Source organism: Castor canadensis, chromosome 7 (genome assembly GCF_047511655.1).
Source record: "Castor canadensis chromosome 7, mCasCan1.hap1v2, whole genome shotgun sequence".
Taxonomy (NCBI): domain Eukaryota; kingdom Metazoa; phylum Chordata; class Mammalia; order Rodentia; family Castoridae; genus Castor; species Castor canadensis.
Genome location: NC_133392.1, coordinates 8,822,706 through 8,848,245, shown reverse-complemented (window position 1 = coordinate 8,848,245; position 25,540 = coordinate 8,822,706). Strand labels below are relative to the sequence as shown.

Genomic DNA, 25,540 nt, shown 5'->3' with positions numbered 1-25,540 from the left:
TATTTGTTCCATTCCTCCTTGAGTTTCTTGAGGACAGTTTATGTATCAGGAGCAAGGGATGGAACCCTGCTGTTATGATGTCTCCATGCCAAGGGACACTGAGCTCAAGTCCTGAGCCCCATAGACATTCAGGTCTCCAAACCACATGATACAAAGAAGCTAGGGGACTAAGAGAAGGTGTGGAACTGATCATCTGACCTGGCCTGGGAGGCGAGGGTTCTGGAGGAGCAGCATTTGAAGTGACACATACAGAAAAGCTGGGTGTGTGGCAGGAGATGCTCCCAGCAAGGACAGGCCTGAGCCTCAGAGGCAGATGAAGGCTCGGCAGACTGGAGCAGGCAAAGGAGACCCCATGCCAGGTCCCCATGGAGGGGGACATGATGCCATGCATCTCTGAGTGCATCCCAATAGGTGGAATCACTGCATCTTATGAAAAGAGTTTGGAAGCAGCCTCTTTTTTCTACATGGCTTGTGTCTGCTAGAAAATTCTCCCAGGTTTAGAGAGTTAACACCGGCTATTAGCAGGAACATACATATACTGTATGCTGCCCCCCTGTTCTCAAGTTTTCCATTTTATGTGGCACTTTCCCTCACTTTTTGCTATCTACGGCCATGTTTTATAGACTCGAGGCCTGTCGGTAGACAGGAGTCCACTGTCCCTTGGAGTCTTTCTTACATATTGCTCCATGAGAAGCTTGGAACAGACACAAGTCATTCGATAACATCCATGAAAGCTATGAGAAACTGCCACCCTGCTGGAGTAATAATTAAGTGGTTCATCCCGTAGGGGGAGTGTTCGTTTTCTCTCACCACCTTCTATTTTACTTTAAGGCTTAGAATCACATAATCACAGGGACACTTTCTGAGCAGTGTGGTAAGAAGTGGTTTCATCATCGTGGGAACAATCTAGAAAGGACTTACACAAGTTAGGCCGCACACCTAGGCTGTACATGCACGCCATAAGTGTTTGGTATAGCCTGCTGCTTCTAGGACTGACAAAAGATTAAACCAAAAACAAGAGAAAATGATGCCAGCGAGAGACACAATAACACAATAACACTGGAGCTACTGCCAATTTAATACTGCATATTATTTTACAGCAAAATTTTTAAAATAAGAAGTTTTCTTTAAAATAATGGTTGAAAGAACAGCACAGCAGTACAAAGACCAGTACACGCCTGGCTGCTATATGTTTATATGTCTGGCAGTGATGTAGATTTATTTATTCCAGTATCACCAGACATTATGATGGCTAAGATGCCTCAGGGTGATAGGAATTTTTTGGCTCCATTATAGTTTATGGGACCACAATTATATATGGTGTCTGTTGTTGACCAAAATGTAATTTCAGCCCATGACTATACTTTAAAAATTTTAACCATGAAGCTTCTGGGAATGGGGGTTCACACCTATAATCTCAGCTATTTGGGGGGCAGAGATCAGGAGGATCCTGTTTTTAGGCTAGTCCAGGCAAGAAATCACTGAGACCCCATCTCAACCAACAAGCCATGAGTGATGGCATGTGTCTGCAGTCTCAGCTATGTGGGAGGCTGTAGGTAGGAGAATTGAGTTCTCCTGATTCCAGCAAAAACTTGAAATAAATGAAGTAAAACTGGGTTGGAGGCATGGCTGAAGCACCTGCCTAGCAAGTTTGAGGCCCTGAGTTCCAACCCCAGTACTGCCAGAAAAATTATTGCTATTAGTTTTGTAATGTAGTTCACTTTTCGAAAAACCATACTTATTGACATAAATAAACTACCTCTATTCATCAAGGAAATGAACATATTTTATGTGCTTCCCCACCACAGTCATCCCTCTCTTCTCCCTGTACCCATCTGTTTCTGTCACTGCAGATCAACCTACAGTTTCTAGAACCTAATAGCACGGAATCACACAGATTGAACTCTTTTTTGTTTTGGTCTGGCTTCTTCTATACAGCATAGTTATCTTGAGATTCACCCCTGGTGTGGTGTGTATCAGTAACTCTTCCTTTTTATTGCTGAGTAATACTCTACTGCATGGATACACCACAATTTGACTGTCCATTCACCTGCTGAGGGACTTTGGTTTATATCCATGTTGGGCTATTACAAATAAAACTGCTATGACCATTCATGGAAGCACAAGGCAGTGCATGGATTCAGGCTTTCAGTTTTTTTAGGTAAATTAATTTTACCATCTTAGCTTTTGCTTCTCTCATAGCAAAATAACTGTTGCTACATTTCTGAAGTCCAGGCAGGGCCTGGGTAAAGAGTGTTTCTTCAACCCAGTTTGAGACAGAGGTAGCCAACAGGCCCTGGTCTGAGGAGGGAGGCTTTAACTTGGCCTATGAGGTGGATATGAATATGCAAAATAAAATATTTAAATTAGGGAGAACAATTGCCAGGAGACCATTATTTAGAAAACAGTGGTGGGAAAACTCTTGGCCCCTCATCTTATCTTAATAAAATTTTGCTCTGCCGTGAGCAGAGAGTGAAGCAGGGGGCAATCTGCAGGCTAGAACATTCTTTGAAGGCTATTACTATCTGTTCCCAAAGTAAATGACACAAAACCAACACAGCATAAGCCAGGACAGGCATTATTAATGGTGTTTATTTTTCATTAGGAGGCCAGAACAATTCCCTAATTGCTAGCAGATTCCAGGAACTGCCTTATTCATAAACAGTGGTTCACAAAAAAGTCATTAACAGAATAAACAGCCAATTTAGAGCAAGCAATTGCAATTATAAAATGTATTTAATGCTTTAAAGAATACCAGTGATATTTTGTAAAGGCTCAGTGTCTCCCACATTTGAATGGAAGGGCTTGGCTCCTCTGACCCCACCCATAGACCCAGTAGACTAGGACAGCTTAGCTGGCCTATTGCTTCCTTTTAAAATGTTAATTTTCTGGTTATAAATCTAACTTATCCTCATTATAGCAAATTTGCCAAATACAGAAAAGAAGGGCACAGATAATAAAACCTCTCATAATTTTGCCTTTTTAGATGTAACTATTAACATTTTACACCATTTCCTTCCTCCTATGCAAACAGTTTACAGATGAGCTGGTCTATATATCATTGTGGATCCTGACTTTTTTCTCCTCCAAGCATTATTGCATAAACGCTTTTGCCAGTCTATGAAAGAATCTTCTTTGTCGATGCCGTGTTAATGGCTTACAAATATCTCCATGTGTGAACTGTCATCATTTACTCACCAGGCCCTTCTGAGTACTAGGTGGGTTCAGATTGTTCCCTGGTGTAAACGACGTGCCGACAGCATCTCTGTGCAAACACATTTGTAAACGTTTTTAGAATCATTTCCTTGGAATACTCCCTGTAGAGAACTTTTTAGATCAAAAGGTAGAAACTTTTTTTTGAGGCTCTTGATATAAATTCAGCCATGTGTTTCTGGAAGGGCTCCCTCTAGGGGTAGCAAAGAGATTCAACCAAATGGCCATTTCCATGGTTAATGAGATTGGTTCTAACAGGACTCTCTCTGCTGGCACCTTTGGCTTCTGAGTGGGAGCTGAAGTGGTGTGAGTGAAAAAATCAATTTTTGGTTTGGAAAGCAGACTGAGGTGTCAAAAATTGTGGCATTTTCCAAGAGGCAGCATTGTCCAAATGGCTTAAAGATGAAATACCAGGGAAAACCTTGCTTTACAATGGAGACCACCTCTAAGATGTCCTGGTTTGAGTGGAGGGCTGAGTCTCCAGAAAGAGGACTATGGAGACCAGACACCACTGTAGATCTTCACTAAGCCTCACCTCACCCTAAGACTGGGGACCTCAACACAAGTGCTGCAATGTCTTTGTGCTCTTCAGTTGCCTCCGGTGGATCCTTGGGACTGTAAATCCTTTGAGACTCAGAAGTGTAGTTGCTATTGAAATCCATTCTGCTTAGTAGATGAGGTTACACACACAGCAGGAGTTTCCTGAAGGAGACTTAGAAAATTTTTTTATTAACATATGTAAGTTGTACAAAGGGGTTCATTGACATTTCCATATATTGTTTGCAACGTACCTTGGTTAGGTTCACCCCCACCATCATTCTTCATCTCCCTGCCCCCTACTTAAAATGATTTCAACAGGTCTCACTATTCTGTTTCCGTGCATCTATGCAAAGAACACCAACCACACTCACCCTCCTTCATCCTCTCCATTCACCTTCCCTCTCCCACAAGCGCCCACCCCCATCAGGATCTGTTTGACACTCCGGTCTTTCATTCAAAGGGGTTTCACCATGGTATTTCACCCATGAACGCATTATACGTTAATCAGATTAACCCTCTACTACTCTCCTCTACCTTCCCCACGCCTTATGATTCAACAGCCTTCAGTGCGTTCTTTATGCCATCTTTCTACCCAGATGCAATATATTTCAGTATTATTCACTCTATCATTTTCTTGTCCTCTCCCTCCTCCCTATAGACCCCTCAAACAGTCTCACAATTACAAACATGTTCTATGTGTGTGTGTGTGTTATCTTGTTTGCACTTGGGTCTACATTTATCCTTTGGATCTGTCTTCCATGTATGGAAAAAAACGCATGACCTTTGTCTTTCTGAGCCTGACTTACTTTGCTTAACATGATGATCGCCAGTTCCATCTGTTTACCTGTAAACAACATAATTTCATTCTCCTTTATGGCTGAATAATACTCCATTGTATATATACATCACATTTTCTTAATCCATTCATCGATGGTGGGGCATCTGGGCTGTTCCCAAAGCTTGGCTATTGTGAATAGTGCTACAATAAACATGGTGTGCAGGTGTCTATATTGTATCCTGACTTAGAGTTCTTTGGAACTCCTAGGAGTCGCATCTCTAGGTCATATGGCAGTTCTATTTTTAGTTCTTTGGGAGAACTGCCATACTGCTTTTCATAGTGATTGTACTAATTTACATTACCACCAATGGTGTATAAGGGTTCCTGTTTCACCGCATCCTCACCAACATTTATTGTTGTTTCTAACAGGAGAGAGGTGGAATTTTAACGTGGTTTTGATTTGTGTTTCCTTTATGGCCAGGGATGCTGAGTATTTCATCGTGTATTTATTAGCCATTTGGATTTCTTCCTTTGAAAATTATCTGTTCAGTTCATTTGTCCATTTCTTCACTGGGTTGCTGATTCTTTGTTAGTTTAGTTTTTTGAGTTCCCTGCATAATCCTTTGCCAGATGTACTGTTGGCAAAGATTTTCTCCCATTCTGTAGGCTGCCTCTTCATAGCTTTGTAGTTTGAGGCAGTCCCATTTGTCAGAACTGTCTCTTAATTGCTGAGCTATTGGAGTTCTGTTCAGGAAGTCACTGTCTATGTCTATATGTTCCAGAGTTTTCCCTATTCTTTCCTGTTGTAGTTCCATAGTTTCAGGTCTTACTTTAAGGTCTTTGATCCACTTTGAATTGATACTATCGCAGGATAGAAGACAGGAATCTTACTTTCAGTTTTCTACATGTATATATCCAGTTTTCCCAGCACTCTTTGTTGAAGAGGCTATCTGCTTTGGGCTCCCTACAGTAACTTTAAGTTCACTAAGGGCAGGATCAATGTCTGTCTTGATTATTACCTCTATCTCTAGTATTTAGCACAGTTTCTACCATACAGTTGGCATTTGGTAAAACTGGCTTACTGAAACTGAATACATTTAATTGCTATTCAGTAACCAGACAGTCAGATATTCTCAGAGAGGTACTTGTGAGAGGAATAAGATGACACTAAGTTTGTCTAATTTTACCTTGCCCATTCTTTCCTACCCCTGTTTCTTTGCTCCCCCTATTGGGCTGAACTAGAAACCTAAAACCAGTGAATAGGGTGATGCCTATGTCTCTGAATGTGAGCCAAGTCCACTGGGGGGGTGTGGCTTTAGCTGCTTCACCACTAGGAAGCAAATGTGCTGGAGTGCTGTCCTCATCAGGGACCCACCTCCTGCCTGGTCCCTGGTAATTAGCTGTTAATTAGCTCAGCACCCCAGGCCTTGCTCCAGATCCCGCAGGAATTTTTTCTTGCTGCTCTTACCTCCTGACTTTCCAAGTCAGTGGGTGGGACCGAGCCCAGTTGGCAGAAGGCTGACGTGTCACTAGCCGTCGCTCTCCCTGTCGTCGTCGTACCACCTAGAACCATGGTAGCCTTGCATTCACCATGGCAACAGGACAATGTGCAGCCTTCGTGTTTTCATTCTCTTTTGTTGCTTTTCTGAAAGTGAATATTTTCCACACTACTATTTCCTTAGCTTACCAATGACACTTAGAATTTTTTTTGTCTGAGGCTTGCTTCTCTTGCATTTGAAAAACAAGTTCATGACAAATGGTATGAATTCCAAATTGCAGGAAATGGAAATGTCTTGGGTGTAGAGTCTAAGCGAGTTTTTGGAGACAGTGTATAGAAAAGATGGTTAATTAAGACCATGCTGGGACTGGGGACATAGCTCAGGGGTAAAGAGAGGCGTTGGGTTCCATCCACAGCACTGCAAAAATTAAAACAAATAAAATTGCTCATAACTTCCCCCCACCATGTTACCTTTTTTTATATAAAGAAATAAGCCCCACCCAAAGTGTTATTAGGCTTTGAATCCACTTGTATTAGTTAGGATAGACTGGATAAGTTCAGTGACAAATGACTCACATCAATGGCTTTCATATGACCCAGGTTTGTTCCTCTGTTAGGTTTTTCATCCATTGTGGCCATTAGAAGTCTCTGTTCCATGTGGTCACACTGGGACACAGGTAGCTAAGCCTCCATCATTAGGAATGTTGTAGCTATCAGGGCAGAGGACACAGACAGAGGGTGGCCTGCCTGCTCTTCTAGACCTCAGCCCAGAAGTGACAAGCAGCCAGAACTAAGCACAATGGTGGCCAAGGGTTGTGGTGAAGCAGAAAAAGTATTTTTTTTTTTTGAGCATGACTATCTCTGCCAAGGTTGATACTGTAGCAGGGAGGAGGATCAAAAGAAAACAGTCTAGTCCTGAGTCCTGAGAAAGTAGCAGGGAGATAGGGATGGCATAGCAGAGAGATAAAACCTGAGGAATCTGAACAAGAGGAAGATCACGTAGCATGGGGAGGGGAAAAAGTCATGTAGCACTAGGGTAAAGTAGTCTATAAAATTAAATATAACCAGATATGGATTAGACCTTGCTTTTTGTTTTTGTAACCTGCTTGCAAGGGTATATAAGGTGGAGCCTCTTTGTTCTTGGGCTCGGCCTTTGGACAAGCGTCTGCTGAGTCTGTGCTGGCACAATAAAACTTTGCTTCCTGCTAAACTGCCTCAGTGTCCATATCTCAGCTAGCAACTTCCTGCAACAATACTAATAGCTAATTGTCTGGTCTTATTTCCTTTAAAAGAGAATTGAGAACTCGTTTTCCACTTTGCACCCCCAATATAGCCTGATATAACAGAATCTACCCCTATATTTATCTCCAGTTAGAGCCTGAGCTCCATGGGAGTAGGAAATTTGCTTTATTTCTCTGTGTCTGTGGAGCACAGGCTGTTGGGTACATAATGTATATATGATGAGTGGCCATCAAATGGCTAAGTGAATAACTACATAAATGGAGTCTCTCATGCTTCTGAAACAGTTACAACCACAGGCTTTTCCAATGCCAGAGAAGGAAGGAACCAGTGCTGATGCCTCATGACCACAGGGACCCTGAGGCTGGGACCCATTCTGTCACAGGTCCAGCAAGGTCAGCGATGCTCTTGGACGGTGTGGTCCTCGATTGGAACAAGCCTATGTTGTTATAGGGAAAGATTAAAGGGCACTGGAGTTTTGTCTTTGTCATTGTACCCAATATTTAGCCCCTTTTCACTGCTCATTTCAGTTTACTGAGGTGCCTCTCCCCTTGCTCACCTCGGAGGAATGATATTTAGTTCTCAGCCTTCTTTGGGGTTTAATCCTCACTTCTTAAAGCAGTATGGGATGGAGTGGTGGTGCATACGTGTAATCCTGGTTTGCAGGAGGTAGAGGTGGGAGAATCAAGAGATCAAGGCCAGCCTGGAACAGGCTGAGCTACAAAATGAGATTCTGTCTTAAAAAGCAAGATAATGTATAGCTATCCTTATCTCAACTACCAAAAACCCTTGTTCCTTCCTATTATTGCTTATACTCTCTCTATAACAAAATTAGAGATAAGGGCAAAATAGTTTCTGCTGGGTATTGAGGGGGTGGGAGGGAGAGGGAGGGGGCGGAGTGGGTGGTAAGGGAGGGGGTGGGGGCAGGGGGGGGAGAAATGACCTAAGCCTTGTATGCACATATGAATAAAATAAATAAATAAATAAGCAAGATAAACAAAAAAAACAATCCAACCAAAAACCTCAAAACAGCATGATGTAGTGGAACGCCCTTAGACATCAGATGAGGGAGAGTTGTGTTTAAGTCCTGAGGTCTGTGAGGTCATTTCTGCAGACGTGGTGGCTACCTACCCATGGCCCCAGTATCCCGGGGCAGGAGAGGTGACAATGCCTGTCTCACTGGGTTGTATTGACGACTGCCCGAGACACCAGCGAACAGTAAGATGGTCAAATCTCTTGATGTGAGCCCATGACCTTGACACATGGGGACAGAACCCTGGTGCCTGCTCTTCAATGCCTTCCCTAAGGAGGCCAATGGGTCCTCAGCACACAGCAAGTGCTTAGTTCCTAGGTTTTGATAATTTTGATAGAAACTTGTTTTGTAGCCTCCTCCAGCTTTTTATTCCCCAAGCACAACCCCTCGCCTTTTCATATTCCGTAGGAGGAAAGTTGACTGATGCCATTAAATGCCAGCTTCCTCCGCCTGGGGCTGGGCTGAGGAGCTGCCAAAACCCAGACAGCAAGCCTGCCTCCTTTTCAGAGGAGGAGAGGTTGAGAGAGAGTAAGGGTGATGCAGCATGAGGCATACCCATCTTCTATCACACACTGCATCCAGGCTGCTGGCTGGACATGGTTTAAATGATTTGTAATTTAATCATCCTCAGGTATGTTCAAAGCCATTAGACCACCAGTGTGTTGGCTAGAACATTAGCTCTTTTTGTTATCTGAGTTTGGTGGCCTTCAATGGGTACTAGAGGCTCTCCAAGGCACGTAGGGCCCAGAGGGAGCCACACACAGGGCTTTACGTCTTAGAGAGACCTGGGAGGGCTTTGGGGCTATGGCTTCACTGCGCCCAGGCTGCTGAGTGATTGGTTTTCCTGACATCGAAGACTCAAGATGATCTGCTCTTAAACAAGCTGTGGAATCTTTAGTCACTGGATAAGGGGTTATTGGCTACAAGACACTGAGCTGGGCCCAGAAGAACTGGACCGTAGGAAGGAACAGATGTGAAGGAGAGATTAGACTGTGTGTGCCAGGCACTGGCTGATGTGCTCTTTCCCTGGCTTGCTCTTAGAGTATGCAGTGGAGTTCAAGGTGGTGTACCCCCTGCACAGTTGAAGAACCTGAGGCTTTAAGATGTTAGGTGGTGGCTATGGCTTGAGTCCACCCTCCAAAGTTCAGGAGTTGTCAGCTTGATCTCCAACAGTGGTGGATTGCCCTCGAGAAAGGATTAATGTCAGTATCCTGGGAACTGGTTTGTTATCACAAAAGTGGGCTTGTCATAAAAGCAAGTTGGGTGCTTTCTTGTTCTCCCTCACGAATGTGCTTCCTTTGCTTCCATGTCTCTCTATGGGCTGACCAGCATGAGGGTTCTGGTCCCTTGATCTTGCACTTCTCAGCCTTCAATACTGTAAGAAACAAGTCTCTGTTTTCTACAAATTGCCCAGTTTGTGGCAGTGTTACAGCAGCACAGAACAGGACTGGGAGTCAGTGCTGTAATTGCCACCTCTAGTGGCAACCTTTTTGGACACCATAGACCTAACTGAGATGTCTTTAAACTATGGCTGATAGGGCAAATCTGGCCTGCTGCAAGCTCAAAGTTTTAAACATTTTTAATAGTAAGTAAGTATCTCCTTCAAGGCCTAAAATATTCTCTATCAAGCTTCTTAAGGAAAAGCTACTGATTCCTTGCCTGGATAGAAAGGAAGAGGACACTGTGGGTTGGCACCTGGCCTCTCCACTGCAGCTGTGGCCTTGTCTCTTGCTGCTGGGAGTATTGACTGCTGACAGCTCAGAGGGTGAATTCTCCCTTGAGAAACACCACTGGCCCAAGAAACGTGGCCCAAAGTTTTTCCTCTCCCTGGAGAAACAAATTCTTTCAGCTCAAGGGGGGACAATCCTAGAGGACTTCCTGGCTCCAGAGCGCCTATGGGATTGGCTGAGGCCTCTGAACTTAGACTTAGAATTGGACTTAGAATTCCACTCCTCCTTTAGGTCCAGCCTTGGCCACTCCTGTGCAGAGGAGGTGCAGAGCTCTCCAGAAAACCTCTGCCCGCAAGTTCTCCCTGGTCCCTTACATTTCCTAGGAATCCCCTGTGACAGCAGCTCTGCCATGTCTCCACATGACAGATGACAGTGTGGGCTGGTGACCCTCAGGAAGGCTGCCCTGACTGAGGGTAGTGGGAAGGAAGGGATCGGTGAGCTCTGAGTCCTTCTGTGACAGGATTCCTTCAGCGAGACCTTCCAGGCCCTTTGTGCACCGGCTTCCTTCTGTTCTCTCCAGTCCTTCTAAGTCCCCCCAGTGCTTCCTCCCACAGCAGTTGTGGACTCCAGTCCTGGGCTTCTCTCAGCCTTCTCCAAGTTCCTTTCATCTGGTCTCCTGGCCTTGGCACATTTGGTCCCCCGAGAACACATCTCTTCTCTGTTCTTTACTTCCTAACTTACCTTTCAAGATTGCAGTTGACAAACTGAAATGTAGTACGGAGCTTTCACCACATGCCAGGAACTGTTCTAGGCTTTACCTGCAGGAGCTAGTTTAATCTTCTCAATAATTGGATGCCACAGTAGCTGAGGAACATGAAAGACAGAGAGGTGGAGTAGCTTGCCAAGGTCACACAGCTAGGATTTGAACATGCAGTCCAACTCTGAAGCCCCGAGCTGTGTACTTGGAGTGGTCTATGATGTACCTTTCTACTGTAACCTTCACTCTTCTCCAGAGACCCTGCCCCAGCCAGGGCTGGAATGCCCACAAGGGGACACTTGACCCAAGGTGGGCTGGTGAGTACGTCCCTCAGGTACCATAGCTTCACGATGGTTCTCTTTAGTGGAAAAAATCTAAGGTATTTAGTGGTCTAATCGATAGAGGAAGACCGAGCAGTAAAGCAAGAATGGACCAGGCTGGTCCTTTTGTGGAGAAATGGGGAGGGTCAGGATGTTTTGTCACCTGCCTCCAACCTGTCCCTGAGGCCTGGCACGTCCTGCTGTCCCTGTCCTGTGCTTCCTGGGACTCTGGCTGCTAACACCTCCTCCATTTTACCTCTACAATGCCCAATTGGGCTTCTGTGCTTTAAAAGGGCCACGTTAAATGTCCCCCTGCACAGAGATGTCACTGCCTTGCTGCAAGCTGGCACAGCAGGGAGCTCAGGGTCTGGATTGCCTCCAGAGACAAAATAAATTCAATAAAGTCACCTGGCCTGGCCTTTAGGACACAAGGCTGTTCCTTCTACAGCTCCAGGTTGTGTTTCTAAAGTTTTGGATCCTATACAACCACAGACCTAGAGAAAGTCCACACGAAAACCAGTACAGTTTTGAGGGGGTGTCTGGCTTGGCAAACATTTACAAAAGGTGGCCTGTGGAGCTGAGGTCGGTGTCGCCAGAAGGTGGGGTGCTGGGTATGATCATCTTGAGGGTCAGCTAAGAATATGAGTTATGGTTTCACCATAGGAACTTGTCTGAATTGCCAATTTAGTCTCCTGATGTGACAACTTTCCCCAACAGAGAGTGGGAGTTGATGAACAAACCCAAGCCTATGACAGGGTTCTGGAATTCAAGATACACAGGCAATAGTGGGCCAGTGGCTCATTCTAGAGAGCAGAAGTAGGAAGCAGGAGCCTGGGGTTGGGGGGAACTGTGAGCTGGCAGAAGTCCTGCGTGAGGAGACAGAGGCACAGGCAGGAGAACAAGGGTGGTAGGAGCAGGGTTGCAGAGTTGCCTGAATGGTAGAGCACAGGAGTCAGGATAGATAGCTATTGGCTCTGAGTCACCAAGGTCAAGGTTAGGGATGCCCTCAATGACCTATTCCTGCTATGCACAGCTCCCCGAAGTCAATCGGTGTCATTGTGTTCTCATCAACTTCCATTGCTCACAACTTTCATTGCTGTGGTCACCTAGAAGCATCTGTCCCCTGACACCTAAAGAGCTAAACCAATATAAAAGACAATGGTTGGCAAGGTTGTGGAGAAATTGGAACTCTTGTGCACTGTTGGTTAGAAAGCAAAATGGTGCAGTGGCTGGGGAAAAGTATGGAACAAATAGAATCCATATCATTCAGCAATCGCCTTCTGGGTAGTTATCCTAAGTTGCTGAAACTGGGATCTTGAGGATACTAGCTCCCATTCAATGTTCATTGCAGCATTCTAATAACAACCAAAATGTGGAAACAACCCAAATGTCCATGGCAGGTGTGTGGATAAAGAACTTGTGGCATATTATTCAACCTTAAAAAAGGAAACCCTGCAGTATGTGACAGTATGGATGAACCTTAAAGACGCTATGCTAAGCCAAGTCTGCCAGTCACACAGCAACAAATCCTGTCTGAGTCCACTTTTAGGAGGCTTTTAAAATATACTCATAGAATCAGAGTGGAATGGTGGCAACCACGGACTGGGGGTGGAGGAAATGGGAACTAGCCAGTCGGTGGGCATGAAGTTTTAATTTTTCAAGATGAGCAAGTACAGAATAAGCTCACAACGTCATGTCAATAGTTAACAGTACCACACTGCATAGTTTTTAAAAACGTAAGAAGGAAGATCTCATTTTAAAGAGAGATTTAAATTCAAAATTGTATTTTAAGCCAACATACTGGACACAGGATGTCTTTGGGTAAAGGTGTCACCCAGTGAGGCCCCAGTGGGTTAGGAAGGACCCTTAATCCCTGAACAATCCTGCCAGGCTCCAGGGCTCTCAGTCCACTTTGGTGGTGGAGTGTGGTGACCTTGTCACCAGGAAGACCAGGCCTTGGCCCTCATCTCTTCCATTCAAGTGACCACAATTTATGATAGTTTACATAAACTTTTGAGGTAAAATTTTCATAACAGAAAACAAACCATTTTAATGTGGGTGATACAGTGGCATTTCAGTAACTTTGTTGTTCTGTTACCACCACCTCTGCCTAGTTCTAAAACATTGTCATCACCCCTAAACTCACCCCCATACTCTCAAGCCATCACCCTCCACCCCTCTCCAAAGATGCCTTTCTCCTCATCTCTAGAGCCTGTCTGGGTTTTGTCTCTATGGACATACACATTTTAGCTGCCTCGTGTAAATGGAATCATACAGCATGTGACTTTTTGTGTCTGGCTTCTTTCACTTGGCACAGCATTTTCCAGGTCCATCCACATCGTAGCATATGTAGGCACTGCTTCTTTTTCAGAGCTGAATAATATTGCATTGGATGGGTTTACCACATTCTTTTTATCCACCTGTCAGTTGATGGATATTTGGGTTATTTCTACCTTTTATCTCTTGGGAATAGTGCTGCTGTGGCCATCTTTTGATGTTGCTTAGGATCACTGGGTGCTGTGGACATGCCAGTTTGTCCTGGCAGCCTCCTGTGCAGGGTCCACGTATAAGAGTCCTGGAGGCCACTTTGACAGGTTTGCATGGTAATAAGCAGGGAGAGAGTCTCTGCTTGCCTCTCTCAAATCCATCTCTTAAAAGCCCACCCTGAGATTGCTTAAGAAATTACTTGGTAATTGAAGCAATAACCTCAGGACCAAAATATATATTTCCCTCCTTCATAGCGCACAGTGCCCATAACTTCTGGGATGCTTTGAGCTGTTCTGGGGGGTCAGCCGATGCCCCCGCCCCTTCACTCCAGCTGTGGGTAGCATGGGAAGGCACCATCCAATGGGAATCATAAACAGAAAAAGAAAGAAATGCTCTTTCAAAAATTTCTCGAATTTTATTGAACTCCAGGAAAGTGCAAATAAAACTGACCACTCCTGACTCCAAGTCAGAGTCCTGTCCCTCTGCAGACCCCAGTGCTGATTCCATTCTGTGGGTAGGAGCACGCTGAGTGTGTCCGTGAGCCCCCTCCCCATATCCTCATCTGCATTCTACATGAGTGCACCACCAATGTTTCTTCCAGAAATGTCAGCTTTTAAAATTCTTTCCCCTTTTAAACAGATCCAACTATTCTAACCGCCCCTCAACGAAGTAAAAAGAGTGTAAATACATCAACATTTCATGCAACTAGAAACATTAGAGGCTACTTCCACCATCATTTGAATAACAACAAGGACTTCCTACATTCTGATCAATTAACTTTCCGGGGTAATTTTTCAAGGGAGCAAAATGGTCCAAGTCTAGCCTGGCCACACCTGCTCTGGTTTCTGCCACTTTGGACAGGGGAAATTCACCCATAAAGGTAAAAAGACACTTCTTTGCCTTGGACACAATAAATTGAGTGTGTTTGTGCAAGGGACAAAGCAATGGCTGAGGAAGCTGGCTGTGTTTATGCCCTGTTGGGGATGAGTAAAGAAACAGAGCTTTCCCAAACCATCAGCATTAAGGTTGAGGAGAAAGAGCAAGTTGCTGTCTTTCCTGGCAGTGGGAGAAGCATTTGCAAGTGAGATTTTCCATGCCTTAAAGCAGGTTGGCTAAGCAGGTCCTTTGCAGAGTGTAATTTCACATAGTATTAAAAAAAAAAAAAAAAGGAAAGACATGAAACCTTGCCAGGCTCTCACTACTAAAGGCCATTTGGAAGAAGTTGAGAGTTTAATGATGCCCTGAAAGGTTGTGGAGGAGAAAAGTCTAGGCATCAGCAAGTGTCAGAGTGAGCAACTTTGCAGGGTGCTCTTCTGCTTCTGGCAGAAACCTCCCAGGTGGTGACAAATGCCCAGTCTCCCAGGGGACACCCTGACAATGAGTCTGCCACCAGATTTTTAAAAGTGTGGCCTGTGCCCTAGCCTGTGAGTAGGGAGACATTTAAAAGTTTGACTTCAACTCCTTGCTAATTAGGGGGGCTTCTGTACATGGTGGCAGGCTGCTCGCTCTTATTTGCTGGGCCCCTGAATGGGAGGGAGCTCTATAAGTAGCTTCGTGGTTGAGATCTGGTGGGTCAGGCTGCTCCGGCTCACCTGGCCAGGGCTCCTGGGCCTCACCTTGGTAAGGTGAGAGGACCTCTCTAGCAGCAGAGATGCAGGTGTGGAAGAGGGTTAAACACAGGTTCATTCAGTTCACCTGACCTTGGAGAACGAGCAAAGGGAGAGCAGGAGACAGGAAGGGACGAAGTGTTCCAAGTGTCCTCGCCCCAAGGGCTTTGCATCTGGAGGGTGATCAGGACCCAGAGCACACGCTGAAGTCCCCTCTCTCGCCAAGAGATGCCTCTTCACTGGCCCAAGATGACAAATGCGGCCACAGAGCCATAAATATCCCAAGTCTGGAGAAGATAGACAGGGAGAAGTCATTAGCAGTGACAAAGAATCTCCGTAGTTGAACATTGGCCGTCTAAAAATGATTGCTAAGGTTAAAGCCAGCAGTGAGTGAGAGCAAAGGGAAGAGGGTGGTGGAGGGGGGACCCGGGCTTGGCACTGTGCCCTCTGAGATGGCAGAAGTGGAGGTGGCCTGCCCTCCCGCCCAGGGGACAGTGCTGCTCAACAATTGGCACAGTGATCTCAGAGCTCTGCAAACCCAGCAAGTCCCTGAGGGTTCATGACTGGTTGCACTTCTGCATTTCAGAATAGAGACTAACAGGAAAATCCTAACATTTCCTTGAGAAATACTGTCTCAATTAACTGTCTTTATTATTGCGTCATGCTTTGGTTTATCACATGCTTTCGCTGACAAACCACAGCAAAGTTTCACTAGGGCAAATGTTATTATTGTGTGCTCTGGCTCCTCCTCCATCTTGCTCCTACTTAGTCACAAAAATAAAGGAAAGAGCGGGAAACCTGTTCATCACTATGGGAATTATTTCCCTGTCATTTCCTTGGGGAAAAAAAAAAAAACCAAAAAGGAAGAAATTAAGATAACATAGGGTATTGCTTGTGGTACCTAAACATGAAAGTATCAACCAGTATGTTTTTGAAAATTGAAAATAAACTTATAGGGAAAATGCTTTATTTGATTCTCTGTTTATGGGAAATTCATTTTATTTGACTTTTTTATTTGTAATATCAACTATGGAGCAGAGCACAGTTTCCAAGGTGTTCCCTTACGGTCTCATTCTTCTAAATTATTAATGCCGTGCTGTTGATATATTGTCAGCCTTGTACATACATTCTATGAAAATGAGTTTTACAGTAGGTTGGGATTTATAACAAAACTTGACATATGCAGCTAATTCACCTACACAGTCCTGTCAGTTTTAGGTTCATAAATAATTGATCCTCCGGGCTTGAAGTCAGCTACTGTTAGTCCTTCAGCTGTTAAATTCCAGCAGCATAATGGATGAATATTTGTTTATAATTTCTGTACATGGTCCCGGTGTCAGCTCCCTTGCTTCATTTGCATAGGTAGATTGAGATGTTGGAAGTGTAATGAAGATGACGAATTGCTTGCCGGGATGCCAGTGCGGTTCTGTAAATGTTTGATTAGTTCTGAATGGATTACTGTTAGATTATCTGGTTCAGAGGTTAACGTGAGCAGCTCTTTGCTCCCAGAGCTTTTGTGATCCCTTGCTGACAGATTTTAAAATTCATACCGTGAGATCGGGGCTGCAAAAGCGAAGGGGTGTTCTCATCAACAGATGTTTAGTAATTAAACATACGGTTTCCCTGTTTGGGAGAGCTGGAGAAATTTCAATTTGGCATGATTTGTTCGGTTGAGGGAAACTCGAGTTCTAAAGAAAATACTCTTCCTTCCCACCCAGGTGTGGGTTGCTTGGCTTCCCAGTGACCATTATTGGAGGAAGAAAGCACATGGAGAGAGCTGGGGAGGCGGGAAGGGATCCAGTGCCAAGTGAGGGGAGCTGTTTGTGATTTCTCCACATTGGAAACCATGAACTTGATCGTCAAGTTGAAGAGGTGTCTTTCTTGGACACCAGCAGGTGGACATGCCTGGGGCCCCAGAAGGTAGGATGGAGGCCGTGGAGAGAGGGATCCTGGTAAAATGACATGAAGACAGAGCCTTTTTGCTGACACAGGCTGGCAAGTGGTTGAGGAAAGAAAGCAGAAAGAAGAGGTATCAAAACCCTTCCACACACAAGCTCCATGAAAATGTGCGTGCGTGTGTGTGTGTGTGTGTGTGTGTCACTCACATTCATCACTAGAGCCATGCTCCTTGTCCTGCTGTCCTCCATGAGGCTCCTAGAGGATGCTGGGCCAGGGCCTACCCCACGTGTGTGGAGCTGGACCCGCTTACCAACATGGACCCACGTCACATTTCCAGGCTGTGCAAACTACCTACCTAGCACCCATCTACCTCCACCTGGCTCCAATCCTCTGCCCCCTCACCTCATGCCTGCCCAACTTAGACCTGCACCCTCTGATGTTCCTCTCCCCTCTCTCCCCCAGAGCTGGCTCAGAAAATGGAGGCGATAGGCCTTAATGAAAAGATTCAGAGCTTGCAGCTAAGCAGAGCTGAGTTCCAACGCTCGCTTGAACTATAGTTTCCCAGCCCTGCATCAGCTCCTCGGCTTGTCTGGCAATCATGTCAGTGATTAGATGGGTAATGAAACACGTGCTCTTTTTGTCTGAGCCTCTGATTAATCTGCCTTCTCTTTAGCCTTGATTTATGACGCTCAACTCTGGAGGTGAATGCCGGCCCATCAGCTCCGTGGCTTATTACAGACGCAGGGGCTGCTAAATGCCTCGGAGGCTCGAATTGTTTCTTGACAGCCAGGCTTCTTGCTACTTTCCCTCCAATCTGTTTTGGTTCCTGGTGTGACCTTTCATACAGTAAAATACATTAGTTGAATAGCACAGTCTCATTAAAAGAGTGAATTAACCGAAGAGTCTTTTTAACTAAATGACAGCCGAAGGACTGAGTGCTAATAGCCACGAGCTGTTGGAAACTTAACTCATGAATCAGCCCTGTTAATACTGCCTCACGCCCGAAGCGCCGAGGGTCCCGCGCTCTCTGCCGGCTCTCGTAAGAAGAAAAGCTCATTACTTTGCTCCTGATGGGAGAGAAAGAGTGAGCGAGCAATAATAAAACTTGAATTTTTCAATACTGTTAAAAATGGGGCTGACAGATTGCCGACAATAAGAGCAACGGGCCCAGTCTGTGTCCGGAGCTGCTGAATTAGCTATGCCATATATCATACAATCTAATTAAATCAACCCGGAGAATGAAATTAGTTTTCTGTGAGTGAAATGGCCTCTGAAAGAGCTCTATTAAATGAACTGGAGAGCATTAATTAAATAATTCACAGTGAGGGATTTTGCATTTATACAAAAATTGTGCATTTAATTGTCCATGCTGTATTACAGATCTGGCCTTATGTTAACACTGTGTTGAAAGCACGGTGATTGGAGTATCCGGGGCACAGTTTAACACAAACGCAGAGCCGAAAGTTTTATGGGTTGGAAGCAAAGGGACAGCATCCAGGGACACCTGGGCCTTGTACGGCTGGCAAAGTTTGTGTGCAAGGGCTTTGGGGGGCTTCTGTCATGTTCTTGTGACGATTGCAGAGATGACCCTTCTGTTTGGGTTGGCCATCCCTTGGGGTATTGTGGGTTGACCTCTGGGGGTCTTGGTTAATTTGGAACTTGGCAGCTATCTGGTATATTTTGGTATCTGTGGGTATTCATCTGGGAGAATCAATTTCCTTTCTCTTTTTTCCTTCTGAATGTATTAGACAGTTAAATGGACTCACTCATGTAGACCCAAGCATATTGGATGCACTGAAGGAAAAAGTGAATTTGGATACAATGTGTTAGAGGAATCAGACCTCATCCCTCTTAGGATTGTGCATCTCAGGGTTGAAAGAGACCATAAAAGTCATTTCGTTCAAACCTTCCTCCTCCCAGGGAATGCCTGAATTTCCTCCCTAATAATTCCTGCTCACATATACAGCCTCAGAGCTGGCTCTGGCTCCAGGAAGCCTGTGCTATCACAGGGCAGCTCAAACTTGGACAGCCTGGGAGCATAGTAGACAGTGCTCGGGAGCCCTGGCTTTTGTGCGGATTCCTGGGTTCAAACACCAGTTCCCTTTCTTACTAATTCTACAAGCTTGGCCAAGGGACTGAGCCTCTTGGTGCCACAATCCCTTCATCTACTGAAAAGGGGATAAAGAGAATAATACTAATACCCAGCTCATAGCACTCTTAGAAGGACTGATTGAGTTAATGAATAATATGGGATTGCAGATACAGCTCAGTGGTGGAGGACTTGCTGTGTGTGTGTGTGTATAGCACTTCGAATGGGTAGCATAATTTTTTAGTTACTCAGCCTGTCCTTTCACACTCATATTTTGATAGTTGGGGACTAATAATAACTGCTTGTTTTTTTTTCTGGGCAGCACTGAGGATTGAACTCAGGGCCTCTTGCTTGCTAGGCAGGTTTGTTTGTTTGTTTGTTTGTTTTTGCATTGGTTATTTTTGAAATAGGGTCTCCCTTTAAGCCTGGACCAGCCTGGCCCATAATCCTATGTGCTTCCCCATGTAACTGAGGTGACAGGTGAGCACCACCACACTTAGTTGAGAGGGGGTCTTTTAAACTTTTTACCCAGGTTGGCCTTGAATCTTGATCCTCCCAATCTCCACTTTTGGGGAGCTAGGATTACAGGTATGAGCCACCATGCCTGGCCGAATACCTTGGTTTTTATAAACCAAGTTTCAAATTTTTCCTTGTCTTTACTGTTTCTTCTCATTGATTAGAGAATGTGGGGTTTTTTTTCAAACTAACATTTTTTGGCTTGTTTTAAATTCTAGATTTTTAAAAGGTTTTGGCTGTGTGTAGTGACAAATACCTTAATCCCAGAACTCCAGAGGCAAAGACACAGTTAGAAGGAACTCGAGTTGGAGGTGAGCTTGGTCCATATAGCAAGAACATGGCTCAAAAAGAAAAAACTTTAAACCATTTTACTCATGTTCCCACTTTGCAGCTAGTTTTCTCCACCTTGCCCACATTTGCTGGGGTGCATGGGAACTGGGGTGCTGTGATGAACAAGACAGACAGATGTCTCTGACTATGGGAGGTCTAGTCTCATTTTCCTTTTAATGGTACTAAGTATGTTGCATGTTTTTAAATTTTTCTTAAAACCTTCTTAAACCAGTGAAAACTTGAAAAAAAAAAAAGGAAAGTAGACTGCTGTAGAATGTCTGAGTAGAAGCATTGACAGAGCCGTGTCTTGGTGACTGGGGGATTGGTTCCATGTTCCAGGACTGTCTCCCCCCATGTCTTTGATAGGAAACAGTGCAATGTTTGCATATAACCAACACCTAACTTCCCATATATTTTAAATCAGCTGCATGTTATTTATACAATGTGAATAGTAAATACTATATTGCTTAGCAAATAATGACAAGAATAAAATGTCTGTACATGTTCACTACAAATGCAGTTCTTTCTGACTGTTCTTGATTTGAGTTGGTTGAATTTGTAGTTGTGGAATCCGAGGACAGGAGGAGCTGAATACACCAAAACATTAGGAATAATAAGGTTACCTTGCAGATGTCTAAACAAAACATAGAATATACTCCCTTTGAAGTCCATGTTTTTATCTGGGGCTTTTCATTCCCAACCTTTCTGCACTGGTAATCCACTAAGACATCATTTTACTTCCCCAGAACTGGTGGTTTTGGATAGTTTCAGGTGAATCACACCAGCAACATCCTAAAAGCAATACCTCCACACAATAGCTCTGTGACTGATTTTAAAAGTATAAATCAGTCTAAATCTACCTGTTTCTAAAAGATTAACTTTGGTAATCCTATTTTTATTGCATGCCTTCATTGAATTGCTTTAGAGATTCTTGAGAATAACCAAAGTCTTGTATTCCATTAAAATAAAAAGGAGAGTTTTCAACAGGATTGGCTTTGCTGGATAGCTCAATTACCAGGGACTTCAAACACTGGCTTGTCAAGCTTCTGTCCTGTGATTCAAAACAGGACTCTTAGGCCGTCCATTATTGCCCCCTGCCCTGTAATCCCAACCCCCCAGAAAAAGTTCAGCAGTCCCAAAGGCCAAGGGAAAAAAGGATCAGCCAAAAGGTGATAGAGAGGGAAAGGGGCCTGGTTGAATGGAAATGGAGGGTGAAGAGGAAGGCTGTGAAGAGTTTGGGGCCGCTTGCACAGACTGCCCATTGCAGTCAGAAGCATCTAGCTTGCATCGCCATAAGCAACAATGTGGAGCCCCCCTGAATCATGAGACCCTTGGGTGAAGGTCAGAGTTACTCTGGTTATTGAGTTGGACTTTGTTGAGTGTGAGAATTCTGAGACTGTGCTACTTAGGATCTCTAAAGTTTATTTGGATTACAAAGCCATGTACATTTCATATATAAGATAGGTGGAAATCAGATGTTATAAACCCACCAGTAATTCCTGAACACTTACCACTTGCACAGTGTGCTTGGGGCCGCTGTGTGCACAGGATGGCCACACAGCAGTGTTATTGTTCCAGGAGGGCCAAGTCTCACACAGTAGGTGCTGCATAAATAGGAGGTAAACATGAATGACTCAATGAATGCATGTCGTTGAATAGAGGAACTAAAGCATGTTTAGGATTAACCCTGGCAAGGGAATAATAAAGACAACAATAACCAATACCTATCCAGCATCCAGGCAAGCACTTTACATCTTACTTGTTTTTTATTTTGTTCTGTAGGAGTTCAGAGGAACAAGACAGCCTGTCCACTTGGGAGGGTGAAGGTGATGGTCAGAAAAACTGAGAGTTGTTGATCAGTTGCCAACATTTGTGTCACTGCAAAACATAATGTGGTCCTTGCCTTCTGTGGTCAGGCACGCAAGTCTGATGACTAAGTCTGAAAACAGGCCGTGTAGGATGGGAGCCTCCAGATCAGCCTGTGAGGGATGCTGTGAAGGTCCTGAGGGAAGAAGGGGTCAGTTGTCATATGCATGCTGAGGGTGTGGGGACAGTGTCGAGAGGTCAGAGAAGGGTGTACAAGGTGCAGACAGGCAGGAAGGGAGGCAGATGGCACCCACAGGGCAGGGGCTATTGGAATGAAGAGGAGGGACTTTGTTCTGGACAGGGAGCAAGGAGGTCCAATTGACAGGCAGAATCATGCAGGTTCGGGGTGGGAAGGAAGGAGGACAGGACAGAGAGTGAGCCTCATGCCAGGTATAGGGCTTGGCACACCAGGTTAAGTGCTCTCCTCACTGCTGGGTCACAGGGAGCCTTGCTTTCCGATCACCCATGATGGGATGTCCTTTAGGAAAAGTACAATTGTAGTCATGACAAGCAGGACCAAGACTGGTGAGAAGCATTGCAGGTATCCAGGCAAGATGTCAACACACACCCAGGTGTAGTGACTGGAGGCAGCATTGATGTCACAAGCCTTCCATCCCTTCTGAGAGGGACCTCGTTGTGACCAATAGCAGCCTTTCAGTTATGAGATTAGGCAGGGTCTCAGAAAACAACATACTCAAATCCAGCTCCAGGGCTACAGTTGATGGTCACGATGGAAGAGTGGAGAGAAATGTGTATCTCCCTCTCTCTAGGTATTGACTGATTCTGAGAACCATGGGTTTTGAGTCTCCTGTCCACTGGAGCTGGGGATCAGGACTTGTCCCTCTGTGTGATGTCCTACCCTTTGAGTCAAGTCAGAGTGGCTTTCAGGCTCAGGCCTAGCCACAGCCAGACTCTTTTCCAGGAGAAGGGATAGGGTGCATGGGGGAGCTGAGCTGGCAACCCTTGTGGTCTTGGCTACAGGATTCCCACCAGGGGCCAGACAGACATCTGATGAAGGTCCTGTTTCTTTTAGCAAATAGGTCAAGGCCAAGTGTGATGCCTAGTATGCATCTTAGCTCTGTAACTTCTTGCCACTGCTGTGGACTGTCACAGAGGTTTCTTCCATGGTGGGTGGGGAGGACACCTGCAGAGGCCATGGGGAGGGGGTAGTAACAGGTCTTTGCCCTGCATCACTCTGAGAATGCGTGGAGCTTGAGGGTGCCAGGCTGGTAGCTCTCCTGGTCCCATGGTCTAACTCCCTCACAGGCTGGACACACCACTGACCTGTCTGGTAGAAAGGACTTCCTGGGCTCTGTGTCCAAAGCATGGTAAGGGAGCACTTCATTGCATGGATAAAGGTTTACCCCATACTATGGGTGAACCTTCCCAATCTTGCAAGCCCTGGCTTGGTCTCTTCCAACCAGTGGCCAGTCTCCCTTGGGCATTGGCCCTATTGGTATGCTCCTAACAGCAGCAGCTTCCCCTCTGCTGGAACATTCTGGGGCCCCTAAGCTTGCGTTTTTGCATGCAGAACTCTCATTATCCAGCTCCCATCCCTGCATGAGGCCGCTGGGAGGGTTGGAGTGTCAAGCTACTCAATCATTTGCACCATTGCTTTTAATACCAGCCATATTTAGTTCATTCATAAAGGTCTGTCTCACACGAAAGAATTCTTCCCATAATCGGGACAATTATTGTGCTCAAGCTCCCTTCTGAAATGTGTCATCTGTCTCCTTCTCAGGTGATCCGTGCAAGTCCAAGTGCTTTTCCATTTGCTGGGTTGAGACAAGGGCATTTCCCTTCTTCCCTTCCATCCTTCTCAAGAAGCCTGGTCCCATCTGAAGCATCAGCACTGCCTGGGTTGCCCCTGTGGCCCCAGATAGACTTCTCTGGACACAGCAGATTCCCCAGCAGGAGGCTTCCATGGTGACATGAGTGGCAGAAACAGAAGAACCTTGGGATCAAGAATCACAACTCCCCATTTTACAGATGTGGCTCAGAGAGGCCCTGAGGAATGTGTTTGAGCCAACTCAGCAAGTCAATGGTGGACCTGGATTTGAACCCAAGTCTCTCATTCTAGGGCTCTTCCTGCAGCCTTCCTGGGCCTCAGCTCAGCCTGGGAACTGAGAATGGCATGCAACTAAGAAGCTAGTGTCTGGGTTCCAGACACAGTGTCAGTTGTCCCAGTGACAGTATGACAAACTCAAGTGCACCCGCTTTTCAGACCAATCACACATGGAGGAAGTGGAATTACTCATCTCAGTTCTCACGGTCAGGAAGTGATACCGCATGTGCCCTGGGGCTCCCCTGGTGCTGTGGACTGAGTTATGTCCCTCCAGCATTCATCTGTAGAAACCTAACCCCAGTGTGATAGTGTTTGTATAGGGAACCTTTGGGAGGTGATTTGGTCCTGAAGTAGGAGCCCTCATGAATGGAATTAGTGTCCTTATAAAGAAGGAACACAAGACAAGAGAGCCTCCCTCCGCCTCTGCCTGCCCACCCCCTGCCATCTTGGGAACACAGGGAGAAGATAGACATCTGTAAATCAGGAAGCAGGACTTCACCAGACAATGGATCTATTGGCACTTTGCTCTCAGATGTTCAGCCTCCATAGCTGTGAGAACTCTTGTTGTTTAAGTCAGCCAGCCTATGGTATATTTGTTATGGCAGTTGGAACTGACTAAGACACCTAGCTTCAGGTACTTTTTCTGCTGTCTTACCAAGCCCCATAGGCGTGTTCTCTATCTGGCTACTTCTCCTACTAGTTCTCCTGAGCCTTTGCTGTGGGGCCACACTGGCAGACTCCACTGGAAACCTGTGCTCTCAGAGCACCATCTGGACAAATAAGACCCAAGAAAGACTTAGGAGGCATAGAGACCTTCATCTGACTGAACTCTCTGCTTGGGGGACCAAATGCGGCTCCTTAAATAGTGAAGTATAGGCTTCCCAGATGGTGGTCTCCTCCCAGAATGGGACAAAGTCCTCTGGCCCACCTAGGGCTGACTTACCTCACTCATCTCGTGCCTCCTGCTGCTGTGCATCTCCTTCCCACGTCTCTGGGGTCTCCCTCTTTTCTGGCCTGTCTTTCCTTATCCAAACCTCTAGGGCTCATCTTCTCAGGTTCACAAGAGGAATGAGAAAAATTCTCTCTGCCACAAAGCATAGTTTTCACACACATTGTTGTGTTGCAAAGTTCTATTTTGAATGTCAGAATCAAAATATAATCTCCTTTCTAAAACAAATCCTCATCTTCCCTCAAATAAATTGTTCATGTGGACCAACTAGAGAAAAAGCCAGCTACTCAGCAAAAGCAAAGAGAAACTCACATTAACATTAATGTTTAGCTGAATGTTTACTCCATTACTTATTTACTATGTACTTACTTATTAACTTAAATAACTCATGTTACTATTTAAAAATTACAAAAATACTATGCATAAAGAAGAAAATAGGCCAGGTTGCAGTTCAGTGGTAGAATGCTTGCCTAGCATGCGCAAGGCCTTGAATTCAATCCCCAGCACCTCAAAAAAAGCAAAATCGAAATGAAATCTTCTGAAGAAGAAATGAAAATGACTTCTACTGTACTGGTCAAAATATTCCTGTGAGCACTTTGGAGTATTACATTCTGGACTTTTCCTAAGCTTCTTTTGTGTAAAGTATATCCTTTGCAAATGAGACTGTGCTCTACATATTGACTG

At 45.1% G+C, this 25,540-nt stretch overlaps 1 long non-coding RNA gene across 1 annotated transcript; it reads right to left on the bottom strand.

Annotated features, from left to right (window-relative positions):
* Nucleotides 1–21,701: 21,701 nt before the first annotated feature.
* LOC141424733 (uncharacterized) lies at nt 21,702–25,141 on the bottom strand. The gene is made up of 2 exons (XR_012449595.1): nt 24,851–25,141; nt 21,702–21,978 (listed from the first exon to the last, which is right to left on the bottom strand). It is a non-coding gene; the product is annotated as an uncharacterized lncRNA (long non-coding RNA).
* Between the last annotated feature and the right edge of the window lie 399 nt (nt 25,142–25,540).